The sequence below is a fragment of the Canis aureus genome, chromosome 4 (assembly GCF_053574225.1).
Source record: "Canis aureus isolate CA01 chromosome 4, VMU_Caureus_v.1.0, whole genome shotgun sequence".
NCBI classification, from domain to species: domain Eukaryota; kingdom Metazoa; phylum Chordata; class Mammalia; order Carnivora; family Canidae; genus Canis; species Canis aureus.
The window spans coordinates 11,841,524-11,858,383 of NC_135614.1; positions in this window are offsets into that span (position 1 = coordinate 11,841,524).

The window sequence follows — 16,860 nt, forward strand, 5'->3', positions numbered from 1 at the left end:
TCATTCAGAATAGAAAAAGAAATAAAGAGTTTCCCAAACAAACACCAAAGAAGTTTGTGACCACTAAACTAGCCCTGCAAGAAATATTAAGGGGAACTCTTTGAGTGGGGGGGAAAAAGACCAAAAACAACAAAGACTAGAAGGAACCGAGAATATCACCAGAAACACCACCTTTACAGGTAACACAATAGCACTAAATTCCTATCTTTCAATAATCACTCTGAACATAAATGGACTAAATACTCCAATGAAAAACAGAGGATATCAGAATAAGTTAGAAAAAAAAAGACCCATCCACATGCTGCTTACAGAAGACTCATTTTAGATCTAAACACATCTGCAGATTGAAAGTGAGGGGAGAGAGAACCATCTATCATGCTAATGTATGCCAAAAGAAAGTCGGAGGAGCCATCCTTATATCAGACAAACTAGATTTGATTTTTTTTTTCAGATTTTACTTATTCATTCATTAGAATACACAGAGAGGAGAAAGAAAGAGAGGCAGAGACACAAGCAGAGGGAGAAGCAAGCTCCATGCAGGGAGCCTGACATGGGACTCAATCCCGGGTCTCCAGGATCATGCCCTGGGCTGAAGGCAGTGCTAAACCGCTGAGCCACTGGGGCTGCCTGACAAACTAGATTTTAAACTAAAGACTATAACAAGAGATGAAGAGATGAAGAAGGCCATTATATCATAATTAAGTGGTCTATTCATCAAGAATATTTAACAATTGTGAATATTTATGCCACCAACTTGGGAGCACCCAAATATACAAATCAATTAATAACAAACATAAAGCTCATTGATGATAATACAATAATAGTAGGGGACTTTAACACCCCATTTACAGCAATGGACAGATCTTCTAAGCAGAAAGTCAACAAAGAAACAATGACTTTGAATGAAACATTGGATCAAATGGACTTCATAGATATATTCAGAACATTTCATCCTAAAGCAACAGAAGACACATTCTTAAATGCACATGGAACATTCTCCAGAGCTGATCACATACTGGGTCCTGAATCCACCCTCAACCAGTACAAAAAGATTGAAATTATACCATTCATATTTTCTGACCACAAACTAGGAAGATTGAAGTCAACCACAAGAAAAAATTTGGAAAGACCACAAATACATGGAGGTTAAAGGACATTTTACTAAATAATGAATGGGTTAACTAGGAAATTAAAGAAGAAATTAAAAATTATATGGAAGCAAATGAAAATGAAAACAAGATAGTCCAAAACCTTTGGGGTGCAGCAATGGTAGTCTTAAGAGGGAAGTACATTGTAATACAGGCTTACCCCAAGAAGCAAAAAAAGTCTCAAATACATAACCTAACTTTATACCTAAAAGAGCTAGGAAAGGAACAGTAAATAAAGACTAAAGCCAGCAGCAAAAGAAAAATAATAAAGATCAGAGCACAAATAAATCATATAGAAATAAACAAAAAAACACACTAGGACAGATCAACAAAACTAACAGCTGGTTCTTTGAGAGAATTAAGAAAATTGATAAACCCCTAGCCAGATTATCAAAAAGAAAAGAGAAAGAACCTAAATACATAAAATCATGAATGAAAAACACCACAGAAGTACAAACAATTATAAGAAAATATTATGAAAAGTATACACCAACAAACTGGGCAATCTAGAAGAATTGGATAAATTTCTAGAAACCTATGAACTACCAAAACTGAAGCAGAGAGAAATAGAAATTTTGAACAGACCCATAACCAACAAACAAATTGAAACAATAATAAAAAATCTCCTAACAAACAAAAGTCCAGGGCTAGATGGCTTCCCAGGGGAATTCTATGAGTCAAAAAAATTCAAAAAATAAAAATGGAAGGAAAATTTCCAGATTAATTCTATAAGGCCAGCATTACCTTGATTCCAAAACCAGACAAAGACCCCGCTAAAAAGGAGAATTACAGGCCAATCCCTGATGAACATGAATGCAAAAATTCTCAACAAGATACTAGCAAATTGAATTCAACAGTACATTAAAAGAATTATTCACCACAATCAAGTGGGGTTTATTCCTGGGTGGCAGGGCTGGTTTAATATTTGCAAATCAATTGTAATACACCACATTAATAAAAGAAAGGATAAGAACCATATGATCCTCTCAATAGATGTAGAAAAAACATTTGACAAAATACAACATCCATTCTTGATAAAAAAAAAAACTCTCAACATGGGACTCCTGGGTGGCTCAGTGGTTGAGTGCCTCCCTTCGGCCCAGAGTGTGATCCTGGAGTCCCGGGATTGAGTCCCACATTGGGCTCCCTGCCGGGATCCTGCTTCTCCCTCTGCCTGTGTCTCTGCCTCTCTGCGTGTCTCTCATGAATAAATAAATAAAATCTTAAAAAAAAAAAAACTCTCAGCAAAGTAAGGATAGAAGGAATACATTTCAACATCATAAAGGCTATATACAAAAGACCTACAGCTAATAGCATCCTCAATGGAAAAACTGAAACCCCTTCCCTTATATTCAGGAATAAGACAATGATGTCCACTGTCACCATTACTATTTAACACAATACTGGAAGTCTTAGCCTCTGCAATCAGACAACAAAATGAAATAAAAGGCATCCAATGCAGCAAAGGAGTCAAACTTTCACTATTTGCAGATGCATGATACTCTATATAGAAAACCCAGGGGATCCCTCGGTGGCTCAGTGGTTTGGCGCCTGCCTTTGGCCCAGGGCATGATCCTGGAGTCCTGGGATCAAGTCCCATGTCAGAATCCCTACATGGAGCCTGCTTCTCCCTCTGCCTGTGTCTCTGTCTCTCTCCTCTTTGTGTCTCTCATGAATAAATAAATAAAATCTTTAAACAAAGAAAAAGAAAACCCAAAAGACTCCACCAAAAAATTGCTAGACCTTATCTATGAATTCAGTAAAGTAGCAGGATATAAAGTCAATTATACAGAAATCTGTTGTATTTCTATACACCAGTAGAAAAAGAAATAAAAGAACCGATCCCATTTGCAATTGAACCAAAAACAATAAGATACCTAAGAATAAACCTAACCAAGGAGGTGAAAGATCTGTACTCTGAAAACTATAGAACACTTATGAAAGAAATTGAAGGGGACACAATGAAATAGAAAAACATTCCATGCTCATGGATTGTAAGAGCAGACATTGTTAAAACTATCTACACAATTAATGAAATCTCAATCAAAATACCACTAGCATCTTTCACAGAGCTAGAACAAACAATCCTAAAATTTGTATGGAACCACACAATACCCTGAACAGCCAAAGCAATCCTGAAAAACCAAAGCAAACCTGGAGGCATCTCTATTCTGGACTTCAAGGTATATTACAAAGCTGCAATCATCAAGACAGTATATTACTGGCACAACAACAGACACACAGATCAATGGAACAGAATAGAAAACCCAGAAATGAATTGACAACTATATGGTCAACTAATCTTTGACAAAGCAAGAAAGAATATCCAATAGAAGAAAGGCAGTCTTTTCAACAAATGGACAGAAACATGTAGAAGAATGAAACTGGACCACTTTCTCCTACCATAATAAAAAGAAATTCAAAATGGATGAAAGACCTAAAGGTGAGACAGGAATCCATCAGAAACCTGGAGGAGAATACAGGTCTCTTAGACCTCAGCTGTAGCAACTTCTTACAAGACATGTCACCAGAGACAAGGGAAACAAAGCAAAAATGAACTATTAGGATTCATCAAGATGAAAGTTTCTTTTTTTTTTTTTTAGATTCTATTTATTTATTCATGAGAGACACACAGAGAGATGCAGAGACATAGGCAGAAGGAGAAACAGGCTCCTCAAGAGGAGCCCAATATGGGACTCAATCCTGGGACCGTGGGATCATGTCCTGAGCTGAAGGCAGACACTCAACCACTAAGCCACCCAGGCATCCCAAGATAAAAAGCTTCTGCACAGTGAAGGAAACAGTCAACAAAACTAAAAGGCAGCCTACAGAATGGGAGAAGATATTTGCAAATGACAAATCTGATAAAGAGTTAGTGTATAAAATCTATAAAGAACTTATCAAACTTAATGCTCAAAAAACAAACAGTTCAGTTAAGAAATGGGCAGAAGACATGAATAAACATTATTCCAAAGAAGACATCCATATGGCTAATAGAAAAGATGCTCAAGGGAAAATCCATCACTTGCCATCAGGGAAATACAAATCAAAACCACAATGAGATACCTCCTCACACCAGTGAAAATGGTGAAAATTAACAAGACCAGAAACAACAAATGTTGGAGAGGATGTGGTGAAAGGGGAACCCTCTTGCACTGTTGGTGGGAATGTGAACTGGTACAGCCATTGTGGAAAACTGTGTGGAGGTTCCTCAAAGAGTTAAAAATACCCTGCAACCCAGCAATTGCACTGCTGGGGATTTACCCCAAAGATACAGATGCAGTGAAATGGCAGGACTCCTCACCCCGATGTTTATAGCAGCAATGTCCCCAATAGCCCAACTGTGAAAGGAGCCTTGGTGTCCATTGAAAGACAAATGGATGAAGAAGATGTGGTCTATGTATACAATGGAATATTCCTCAGCCATTAGAAACAACAAATACCCACCATTTGCTTCAACGTGGATGGAACTGGAGGGTATTATGCTGAGTGAAGTAAATCAATCGGAGAAAGACAAATATTATATGGTCTCATTCATTTGGGGAATATAAAAAATAGTGAAAGGGAATAAAGGGGAAAGGAGTGAAAATATCAGTGAGGATGACAGAACATGAGAGACTCCTAACTCTGGGAAACGAACAAGGGGTGGTGGAAAGGGAGGTGGGTGGGGAGTGGGGTGACTGGGTGACGGGCACTGAGGGGGGCACTTGACGGGATGAGCACTGGGTGTTATACTATATGTTGGCAAATCGAACTCCAATAAAAAAAATATACAAAAATAAGAAAAGAAAAGATGCTCAAGGGACGCCTGGGTTAAAGTGCCTGCCTTCAGCTCAGGGCATGGTCCTGGGGTCCCGGGATCAAGTCCCATATCAGGCTCCCTGCATAGAGCCCGCTTCTCCTTCTGCCTGTGTCTCTGCCTCTTTCTCTCTCTGCATCTCTCATGAATAAATAAATAAAATCTTTAAAAAGAAAAGATGCTTAACATCATTCGTTATCAGGGAAATACAAATCAAAACCATGATGAGATACCTCACACCTGTCAGAATGGCTAACATTAACAACTCAGGAAACAACACATGTTGGTGAGGATGCAAGAAAGGAACCCTCAGGCAACCCCGGTGGCCCTGCAGTTTGGCACCACCTTTGGCCTGGGGTGTGATCCTGGAGGCCTGGGATGGAGTCCCATATCAGGCTCCCTGCGTAGGGCCTGCTTCTCCCTCTGTCAGTGTCTCTGCCTCTCTTTCTCTCTCTCTGTCATGAATAAATAAATAAATAAAATCTTAAAAAAAGAAAAAGAAAGAAAGAAAGAAAGAAAGAAAGAAAGAAAGAAAGAAAGAAAGAAAGAAAGAAAGAAAGGAACCCTCTTGCACTGTTGGTGGAATGCAAACTGGTATAGCCACTCTGGAAAACAGGATGGAGGTTTCTCAAAAAGTTAAAAGTGGAATTATCCTTTGATCCAGCAATCACACTACTGGCTATTTACCCAAAAAATACAAACTAATTTAAAAGGATACTTGCACACTTATGCTTATTGCAGCATTATTTACAATAGCCAAATTATGGAAGCAGTCCAAGTGTCCATTGGTAGATGAATGGATAAAGAAGGGGTATATATATATCATGGAATATTATTCAGCCAGAAGAAAGAATGAAATCCTGCCATTTGCAATTATATGGATAGAGCTAGAGAGCATAGTGCTAAGCAAAATAATTCAATCATAGAAAAATAAATACCATATGATTTCACTCATATGCGGAATTTAAGAAACAAAGCAAAGGAGCAAAGGAGGAATGAAGAGAAAGAGATGTAAACCAAGAAACAGACTCTTAAAGAAAATAAAAGGAGAAAAAAATTTTAAAAAATTAAAAAAGAAAAGAAAAGGAGAGAAAAGAAAGGGGGAGGAGAAGAAAAAGAAAGAAAAGAAAAGAAAAGAAAAGAGAAAAGAAAAGAAAAAAAAGAAAAGAAAAGAAAAGAAAAGAAAGAAAAGAAAAGAAAAGAAAAAACAGATTTTAATCTTAACTGTAGAGAACAAACTGATAGTTACCGGAGAGGAGGTGGGGAAGGGGTATGGATGAAATTGATAAAGCAGATTAAGGGTACCCTTATCTTGATGAGCACTGAAGAATGTATAGATTTGTTGAATCATTATATTGTATACCTGAAACTAATAGAACACTGTATGTTAGCTATACTGGAATTAAAGTTTCAAAAAATAATAAAATGAAATGAAAACAGGCCACCATCTTAATCATAGGAGAGATCATTACTAAAATACTCTCCATGACTGCATATAGGTCCAGAAAGCTTGATAGTTACCACAGAAGCTAATTGTAACTATATCCTCTCAATTACTGAAAAACAATGTGTGCAAAGCACCCAACCCGGAACTACAAGGAGATACAGTAGCTGATTAAACACTTTATGGAAAGAAACGTCTGCCCTGGACAATTCAAAAGGGGCATGGAACTATGGAAAAACACTGAGCTGCAAATTCTGAGATCTGGTCTGGTACTGAGTACTCAGATTTATGATCTTGCCTAAACTAATTAGTAGAACATGGGCAGTATATGGGACAAACCTTTGAACTTTCATATAGAAGTTGGTTCTTTCTAGCCCTAGAATCCTATTATTCTAATGCTTTCATTTCATGAATCACCTATCCTTGGTGAGAGGGGAGGAAGAACATTGCTTGGTAATAGGTAACACTAACTTTAAAAATCACCTTTGATAATCTCACTTATATGTGAACATATTTTTTTAAGATTTTATTTATTCATGAGAGACACAGAGAGAGGCAGAGAGAGGCAGAGATAGGCAGAGGGAGAAACAGACTCCCTGCCAGGAACCCAGTGTGGAACTCCAAGCAGACACTCAACCACTGAGCTACCCAGGTGGCCCTATATGTGAATATTTTTAGAACAGATTTCACAGGGAACAAATTGGTGGTTGCTAGAGGTAAGAGTGGGAGATGGGAAAAAATGGATGAAGGGGATCAAATGGTATAAACTTTCACTTATAAAATAAATAGATCTGGCTATTTTTTATAGTGCTGCTATGAACATCAGGGCCCATGTGCCCTTTCAAATCAGTATTTTTCTATCCTTTGTGTAAATACCCAGTAGAACAATTGCTAGGTGGTAGGGTAGTTCTATTTTTACTTTTTTGAGTAAAATGTATTTATATATTTTATATATAATGGATTTTTACTCAGCATCAAAAAGAATGAAATCTTGCCATTTGTAATGACACGGATGGAGCTAGAGTTTATTATGCTAAGTGAAATTAATCAGAGAAAGACAAATACCATATGATTTCACTCATATGTGGAATTTAAGAACCAAAATGGATGAACATAGGGGAAGAGAAAAAAAAGACAGAGAAGCAAAACATGATACTCTTAACAATAGGGAACACTAAGGGTTGATGAAGGGAAGAGAACTAATGTAACGTATCTCAATTACATCACAATAAAAAAAAATATTAAAAAATCATCTTTGTTTAGCTTCACAGCTGTCAATTGATGTGGGACTTGATCCCTGAACTCCAGGATCACGCCCTGAGCCAAAAGCAGAGCTTAACTGCTGAGCCATCCAGCGGTTGTCCCTGGCTCAGTTGTCATAACCTTTCTCAAAGTGTTTGTGCAAGACATTTGCACAATGCCTCTTCGTAATCATAGCCTAAACGTTTTATGGTTAAATGCAACCACAGCACATTTGAAGGTCTCACGAAATCAAAAGGAAGTTTGTGATTGCATTTAGTTTTCATTTACTGCATACTCACAATCTAATCATTCCCAAATACAATAAACTCTAGATAATGTGATTAAATACTTCCGCCTTGGTTTTTTTCAACCTTTGTATTGACTTGGCTAATATTTGGAATGGTTGCCTTGGTGAGGAGGCACAGCAGGAACTAGATTTATAGCTCTACTGCCTGGGTCAAATTTTATGAGCCACTCTTCACAGATAATGAAAACTAAAAATGAAAAATTACGGCCTAGAAAATTTATGCCCACACAAAAACTTCACAAGGATGTTTAAGGCAGCTTGTTCATAATTGCCAAGACTTAAGGTACCCAAGATGTCCTTCAGTAGGTGAATGAATAAACCATGGTACATCTAGACAATGGAATACTATTCAATACTAAAAAGAAATGAGCTAGCAAACCAGGAAAAGACACGGAAGAAACTTAAATGTATATTATCAAGTAAGAGAAGCCAATCTGAAGTCTATATACTCTGATTCCAACTACAATCACATTCTGGAAAAGGCAAAACTGTGGAGACAATAAAAAAAAGCAGTGATTGCCAGGGGTTGGTAGGAGAGAGAAATAGGCAGAGCACAGAGGATTTTTACAGTATGATACTAAATGGTAAAAACATGTCATTATATATTTATCATAGAATGTACAACACTAAGAGTGTATATAATGTAACTATGGACTTTGGGTGATAATGATGTGTCCATGCAGATTCATCAATTTTAACAAAGGCCCTTCACACACACTCCGGCCTCGTCCCCCCCACAGAGGATATTAATAGTGGTGGGGCTGTGCATATGTGAGGCAGTGGGTATATTGAAAGTCTACCTTCTGCTCAATTTTGTTAGGAATTTAAAACTGCTCTGAAAAATAAAATCTTTAAAAAAAGATTGAGGTACCTGGGTGGCTCAGGCCATGATCTCAGGGTTGGGATATTGAGTCCCATTTTGGGCTTGAGCTTAGCAGGAGTTTGCTTGAGATTCTCTCCCTCTGGCCCTCCCTGGTGCTTACTCTATCTATCTATCGATCGATCAATCAATCGATCTATCAAATAAATAAAATCTTTTTAAAAAATGTAGCCTAAATCATCACAGTAAATCTAGTTTTCTTTACAACCAATATTTTACAAGTAAGTGATTTAAGTCACTTTCTCCCTTCATGTCCCAGTCCTACAGCACCAGTGAGCAGAACCGACACAAACCGATTTTCCTTCTTCTATGCTTCCCTGCTTCCTAATGAGCAACCAATGGCTCACTTAAATAATAGAAAATTAGTTATATGCACTCTCTCTTATTAGTCAGCTCAGTATCGTTTCTTAACTTCTCCTTTGCTTTTTGATTCTGATTATCAAGGCTTAAAAAATTAGAAACTTAGGGTTTTAAGAGCAGATCCTGCTGCAAATATTTTCTTTAATGCAGCAGTAGTTGCAATGACATATGTTAGCCATTGGAAGGCAGTATACTCATAAATCAAAAGTTCCAGACTTTTCTATAGCTCCATCTGCTAAAAAAGGACAAGTGCTCAGCCTGGTTTCAATTGCTAAATATCACAGCTGTCACATTGCATAGGAATAAAGCTACCATTGGAGCTCTGAAACTGAAATTCAGAAATATATTTATTTAAATATATATGCTGCAAGTATGTAATTATTCTATTTCATATTTTAAATTTTTACCTTGTTACATGTTAACTTTTAAAAGTTACCATTTTAGTCATTTTACGTGTACAATTCAGGGGCATTAAATACATTCATAATGCTGTACAGCCTCTATTTCCAAAATTTTTCATCATCCCAAACATAAACTCAGTATTGCAATATTAATTCATAAGTACATTAACTATAAAATACCATATAGGGATCCCTGGGTGGCTCAGAGGTTTAGCACCTGCCTTTGGCCCAGGTCGTGATCCTGGAGTCCTAGGATCAAGTCCCACATAGGGCTCCCTACATGGAGCTGCTTCTCCCTCTGCCTGTGTCTCTGCCTCTCTCTCTGTGTGTCTCTCATGAATAGATAAATAAAATCTTAAAAAAAAAAAAATACCATATAGACATTGTCTCATTTAAGCATTACAGGAACTCCATAAGGTAGGTATTTCTATTTTTATTTTATAGATGAAGTTGAAGATAAGGGATATCTAACCAGTTGCTCTAAATCTAGTAAGTAGTAGGATCATAATTCAAACTTAGATACATCTACACAACCCTGTGAGCAAGTGAGATTTTTAGGTCAATGGACTAATAGAGAAGCCTGATCATAACTTACATTGTATTTTCTCATGATAATTAAATATTATCTTTCTCTAATAAGATGCCAAACTGTAAAAGCTCTGATCTTATACACTTTGATCAGGATGAAATTGTGAAGATTCTTGTTGTTGTTGTTTTTTTGTAAATTTATTTTTTATTGGTGTTCAATTTGCCAACATATAGAATAACACCCAGTGCTCATCCCGTCAAGTGCCCACCTCAGTGAGATTCTTGGTTTTTAAAACATTACCATACAGATTCTATTAATAATAGCTTTAGAGAGTAATTAAGGATTAACTCTTGAAGAGCAAGGAGGGGAGAGAGAAAATGCCGTCAAATGTCTAATGCTGCTAATTAGGGCTCATAAGAAGAAAAATGTAAGTCATGAAGGTGAAATTTGATTAAAAGTAATTTAATTTATATATACTTCTAACTGGAAGATACCTGTTCACACAATCACTCCATAAGTCTCTGAATACTTAAGCTATCTTCTAGAATTCTCACATTCCTGAGTGAACGCTTAGAAAAATATCCTGTCATGTCTCAACTCAAACTTTTAATGGGTTTCCATTTGAATTTTTGACAGAAATAAGTGGATCCTCCTTAGAATGGTGTTCACTTTGTTTCCAGCTTGCATATCCAGCCTCCTCTCCCCTGACCCCCTCCTATAATCTTATTTTTGCAGCACTGTTTTCTTCCTAGAAAAGGTCTTTCCCACTCATAGTTTTGGTGACCAACTATCTATTCATCAGCAACTTATTTATAACTCCTATTCCCAGCCAAGATTCATACTCTGAGCTCCAGCCCTGCGGTCTGACCTTATGACATCTCCTCAGCCTGTCTATCCACAGTTCACAGTGCTCAGCAATTGGCACTATCTTCCTTTTTGGTCTTCAAGTCAGAAACTCAGAGTCATCCTGGACATTTTGTCTCCCTCACCCCCACAACTACTCTATCGCCAGATCCAGCCTATTTTTCCTGCCACATACAGGGAAAAATAACATAATCTAGTATCCAAATGTGAACACTCTTGAGAGTAAAAAAGGATAATAATAATAATCATACTGGGGCCACAACATACATTGGAAGTATATTTTTTCCAGCACACGGGGTTTCATTTTTGTCCATGTCCATGGCTACCAACAACCCCAAAACTCCATGATTTTCTGCCTCAGGCATTCCAGTGGTCTCCTAAGTTGCTGGCCACCTATGTTGGGCTTCCATTCCATGCTGCACAGGCAGTCAGACAGTTTTCTGTGAAAATGTCAATCTGATGGAACCCATCTCCCTATCCCACCTCCTACTAACAACCTTTCTACAGATCCTCACATCTCATATAAAATCTGAAATCTTAAACATAGCTAAGATGTTCAGAGTGACCTGGTTCCTCCACGCCTCTAGAATTGCACTCTTCCTCACTTCCTGCTCTCAAGACATATTGGACCTTTCCCCCGGTCCCTGTAAATTGTTATGAGACTTCCCAGCAAAGCACCATTGCTTTTGCTCCTTTCTTTTCCTGGAGTGCTCTTTCTTCTCCTCTTTGCCTAACTAAGAGTTATTGACCTTCAGATTTCAGCTCACTTGTCACATCCTTAGGAAAACCATCCTTGAAATCTCCAGCCAAGTTGTGACAGCCCATCTCCTACAACAGCCTTGATTTCTCCCCTCCTTGTAGAAGCAGACTATTCTGCCCAACTGCTCTACCCATCAAGAGCGGCAACTTATTCTCCAGCCCCACAGATCTAATCTGGCTGCATCTGCCTTTGCCCTACCACATACAACAGTGATGAGTTCATTAGTTCAGAGCTGAAGCCTTAAATTGATGTGGAAGCATCTGCTTTTGCACTAGAGGATGCCAACCACCACATGAGAAATTGGATCCATGGAGACCCCTCTGCTTCAAGGCCACATGGAGGAGACTAATGGCCCCAGGTGACAGCTGTTTCACAATATAGATGTTCCACATATAGACGTTCCACAGTATAGATGTTCCCCAATCATTCCACTATTGGTGGACATTTAGATTGTTTTTTGTATTATAAATGTTACAACAAAAACAACTTCATGTGCCTTTAATGCACATATATAAGTGCTTCTATAGGGTAGATACTGAGGAGTGATGGCACTAAATCACAGTGAATATGCACTTTACTGGATATTCCTAGATACTGCCAAATTGTTTTCCAAAATACTTTCACCAATAGTAGTATATAATTGCCCTACAACATAGCCAACCTCGATTTTATCAAACTTCAAGTATATTGCCATTTTACTACATTTAAAGTGGTATGTCATTATTTAATTTGTATTTTCCTAGTTGCCAATGAGGATAGGCACCATTATATATAATGTGTATATATATATATATATATATATATATATATATATATATATATATCTTCTTTTATAAATTTTGTATTCTTATCCTTTGCCCATTTTTTTCTAGATTGTCTTTTTCTTGATTTCTAGCCAAATTTTATATATACTAAATATTACCCTTTTAGTGGCTCAGTCAGTTAAGCATCTGCCTTCAGCTCAGGTCATGATCCCAGAGTCCTAGGATTGAGCCCACATCAGGCTCCCTGAGAGGGAGCCTGTTTCTCCTTCTCTCTCTCTGCCACTCCCCCTGCTTGTGCTCTCTCTGTCAAATAAATAAATAAATAAATTTTTAAAAAATAAAAAATAAATATTACCCTTTTAATACACATGCTACAAATATTTTTACCTATTGCTTAATTAGAGTTTGTTAAGATTCATTAAGAATGTCTTTTTTAGGGGGCACTTGGGTGGCTCAGTAGTTGAGCTTCTGCCTTTGGCTTAGGTCATGATCCCAGGGTCCTGGGATCAAGCTCTGCAACAGGCTTCCCCTAGGGAGTCTGCTTTACCTTCTGCCTATGTCTCTGCCTCTGTATGTCTCTCATGAATAAATAAAACTAAAAAAAAAAAAGTATTTTTCGTTTATTTTATTATTTTATTTGTTTTAAAAAGTTTTCAAATCTTGGGGAAAATAAAATAAGATGAAATCAGAGAGGGAGACAAACCAAAAGGGACTCATAACTCTAGGAAACAAACTGAAAGTTGCTGGAGGGGAGGTGGTTGGAAGAATGGGGTAACTGAGTGATGGGCATTAAGAAGGGCACGTAATGTAATGAGCACTCGGTGTTATATACACCTGATGAATCACTGAACTTTACCTCTGAAACTAATAATACACTATATGTTAATTAATTGAATTTAAATAAAATTTAATTTAATTAAAAAAAAACAACGTGGTCTATCATTTTACACCCCCACAAGCAGTCTGAGACTTCCAGTTGCTCTGCGTCCTTGTCAACACATATTGTCAATCTGTTTAATGTCAGCCATTTTAGTGGATATGTGGTGATATCTTATTGTGATTTTAATTTGCATTTCCCTGATTATTAATAATACTAAGCATCTTTTCATGTTTTTTTTGGCCATTTATATGTATTCTTTTGTAAAATGCTTGTTTAACTCACTCAATAAAAAATTAGATTGTCTTATTAAGAAAAGATTTTTTAATCTTGATGCTGTCAAACTTGTCATTCTTTTCCTTTATGGATTTTGTGCTTTTTTTTTCTTATTATTTATGTAAGTATTCATTAAATTAAGAATTCAATGGGCACCTGGGTGCCTCAATTGGTTAAACATCTGACTTTTGATCTCAGCCTACTGCCTATCCAAAGAGACATGGGTGCCTGAGGGTTAGTTTTAAATATCTGTATTCCAAGCTGGTCATGCTTCTGATAGTACAAATTTCTCAAGTACAAATTTCTCAAGATCTTTGCTTTTATCAGTTTGATTTTAGCCAATGATTTGTGGCAAGAGTCACACTCTGATAGACAAGTCTTTCAAAATGGCCCCCAATGAATCCCATCTCAAGGAATCCATACTTGTATTAGTTTGCTTGGGCTGCCATTACAAAACACCACAAACAATATAAATTTATTTTATCACAGTTCCGGAGGTTGAAAGTCTAAGATCAAGATGTTGATGGGGGGATCCCTGGGTGGTGCAGCAGTTTAGCACCTGCCTTTGGCCCAGGGCGTGATCCTGGAGACCCGGGATCAAATCCCACGTCAGGTTCCCGGTGCATGGAGTCTGCTTCTCCCTCTGCCTATGTCTCTGCCTCTCTCTCTCTGTGTGACTATCATAAATAAATGAAAAAAAAAAAAAAAAGATGTTGATGGGGTTGGTTTCTTTCGAGGCCTCTTTTCCTGGCTTGCAGATGGCCTTCCCTTCATGGACATATGTATCTGATGTCTTTTTGTGTGTCCAAATTTCCTCTCCTTATAAAGATACCAATCAGATTGGATGATTAGAACCCACCCTAGAAATCTGTTAACTTAATTACCTCTTTAAAGACTCTATCTCCAGCTACAGTCACACTCCAAAGTACTGGGAGTTAGAGCTTCAACAAATGAATTCTAGGGAAACACAATTCAGCCCATAACAAAACCTTTATACAATTCCTCCCCTTGAGTGTGGGCTGAACTGAATGACATATTTCTGACCAATGGTATATGGCAAAAGTAATGGGAATCACTTCTATGATTAGGTTGCAGAAGTTTGTGTTGCTACAGATTCAGTTGCTGGGTGACAAACAATCCCAGAATCTCATTGGCTTAATACAGGAAAAATATATTTCTTAATCATGTTAAATGTTTCACTTGGGTGATCTGTTCAGCAGTCAATCAAGGATCTAGGGGGACAGTCTCCATCTCAACACATATTTCCACAAACATTGCATCAGGGCAAAGGGAACATGATAAATTGTGCACTGGGTCTTAAAACGTCTGCACAAACAACAATGAGTGAAAGAATCCAAACTCCAAGATATATATGTTGGATTATTCCCTCTACACACAAGACAGAAAAACTCATCTTTGGTGTTAAAAGTTTAGAAAATAATTATTTTTATTATGGGGGCAGGTAGGGATGTGATAGAATAATGGTTCCCAACATGTTCAAATTTTTTATCCCTGAGACCTATAAATATGTTCTCTCATATGGCAAAAAGGATTTCGCAGATGAAATTAAGGCCATGGGCCTTAAAATAGGAAAATTATACTGGATTATGTGGGTAAGCAAAAGTAATATCCTGAGCCCTTAAAAGTGGAAGAGGAAGGGAAAAATTAGTCAGAAGACATGATAACAAAAAAGTCACAATTTGAAGCATAAAAGGGACTACATCAAACTAAAAAGCTTTTGCATAGTTATGGAAACAACAAAACTAAAGCAACCTACTGAATGAGAGACAATATTTGCAAATGACATATCTGACAAAGGGTTATATCCAAAGTATATAAAGAACTTACACAACTCAACACCAGAAAAGCAAATAATCTATTTAAAAATGGACAGAAAACATGAACAGACATTTCTCCAAAGAAGACATCCAGATGGCAAACAGACACGTGAGAAGATGCTCAACATTACCCATCATCAGAGAAATGCAAATCAAAACCATACGAGATATCACCTCACACCTGTCAGAATGGGTAAAATCAAAAACACAAGAAACAAGTCTTGGGGATGCCTGGGTGGCTCAGAGTCTGCTTTTGGCTCAGGGTGTGATCCTGGAGTTGCAGAATTGAGTCCCACATCAGGCTCCTTGCATGGAGCCTTCTCTCTCAGCCTATGTCTCTGCCTTTCTATCTTTCTGTGTCTCTCATGAATGAATAAATAAAATCTTAAAAAAAAAGAAAAAGAAAAAAAGAAACAAGTGTTGGTGAGGATGTGGAGAAACAGGAACATTCTTGCACTGTGGGTGAGAATGTAAACTGGTGCAGACACTCTGGAAGTATGGAGATTTCTTTAAAAAGTTAAAAATAGAACTACTAGGAGGTAGGCGGTCTGGCTCAGTTGCTGGAGCACAGGATTATTGATCTCAGGATTGTTGAGTTCAAGCTCCATGTTGGGTGTGGAGCTTACTTGGAAAAAAATTTCTTTTTAAATAGAACTATCCTACAATCTAGTAATTGCACTACTGTGTACTTACCCTCAAAATACAAAAACACTAATTCAAAAGGATACATGTACCCCAATGTTTATAACAGCATTATATACGATAACCAAATTATGGAAGCAGCCCATTTGTCCATCAATAGATAAATGGATAAAGATGTGATGGTTGCTAGCTTTGAAGATATAAAAAGGGAGCCAGGAGTCAAGGAATGTGAGGACCTCTAGAAACTGGGAGTGGCCACTGGTAACCAGCAAGGAATGGCCACTACAGTCCTATAACCATGAAGAACTGAATTTCACCAACAACTTGAATGAGCAGGAAACCAATTCTCTCCCCGATCCTCCAGAAAGGAATGCAGCCCTATTAACACCTTGACTTTAATTAGCCCATGGGGGAGACACATGTCAGACCTGCAAGAAAATAGATTTGTGTTTTGTGAGGTGCTAATATTGTGATGCTTTATCACAGTGGCCACAGAATTGAACCTAGCAAGGGAGAACAGGAAAAACATGGAAGGGGGCCTGAGATGGATTGCTGAGACGCTCTGAGCATCTGTTTCTTGATCCAGTTATGTAAATATGCTTACTTTGTGGAAATCTACTAGCTGGACACTTATAATCCGGGCAATTATCTGCACATAGGCTATAATACAGTAAAAAATCTATATTAAAACAAGCCAAAAAAAAAAAAAAACAAGCCAATGTGAGGGTT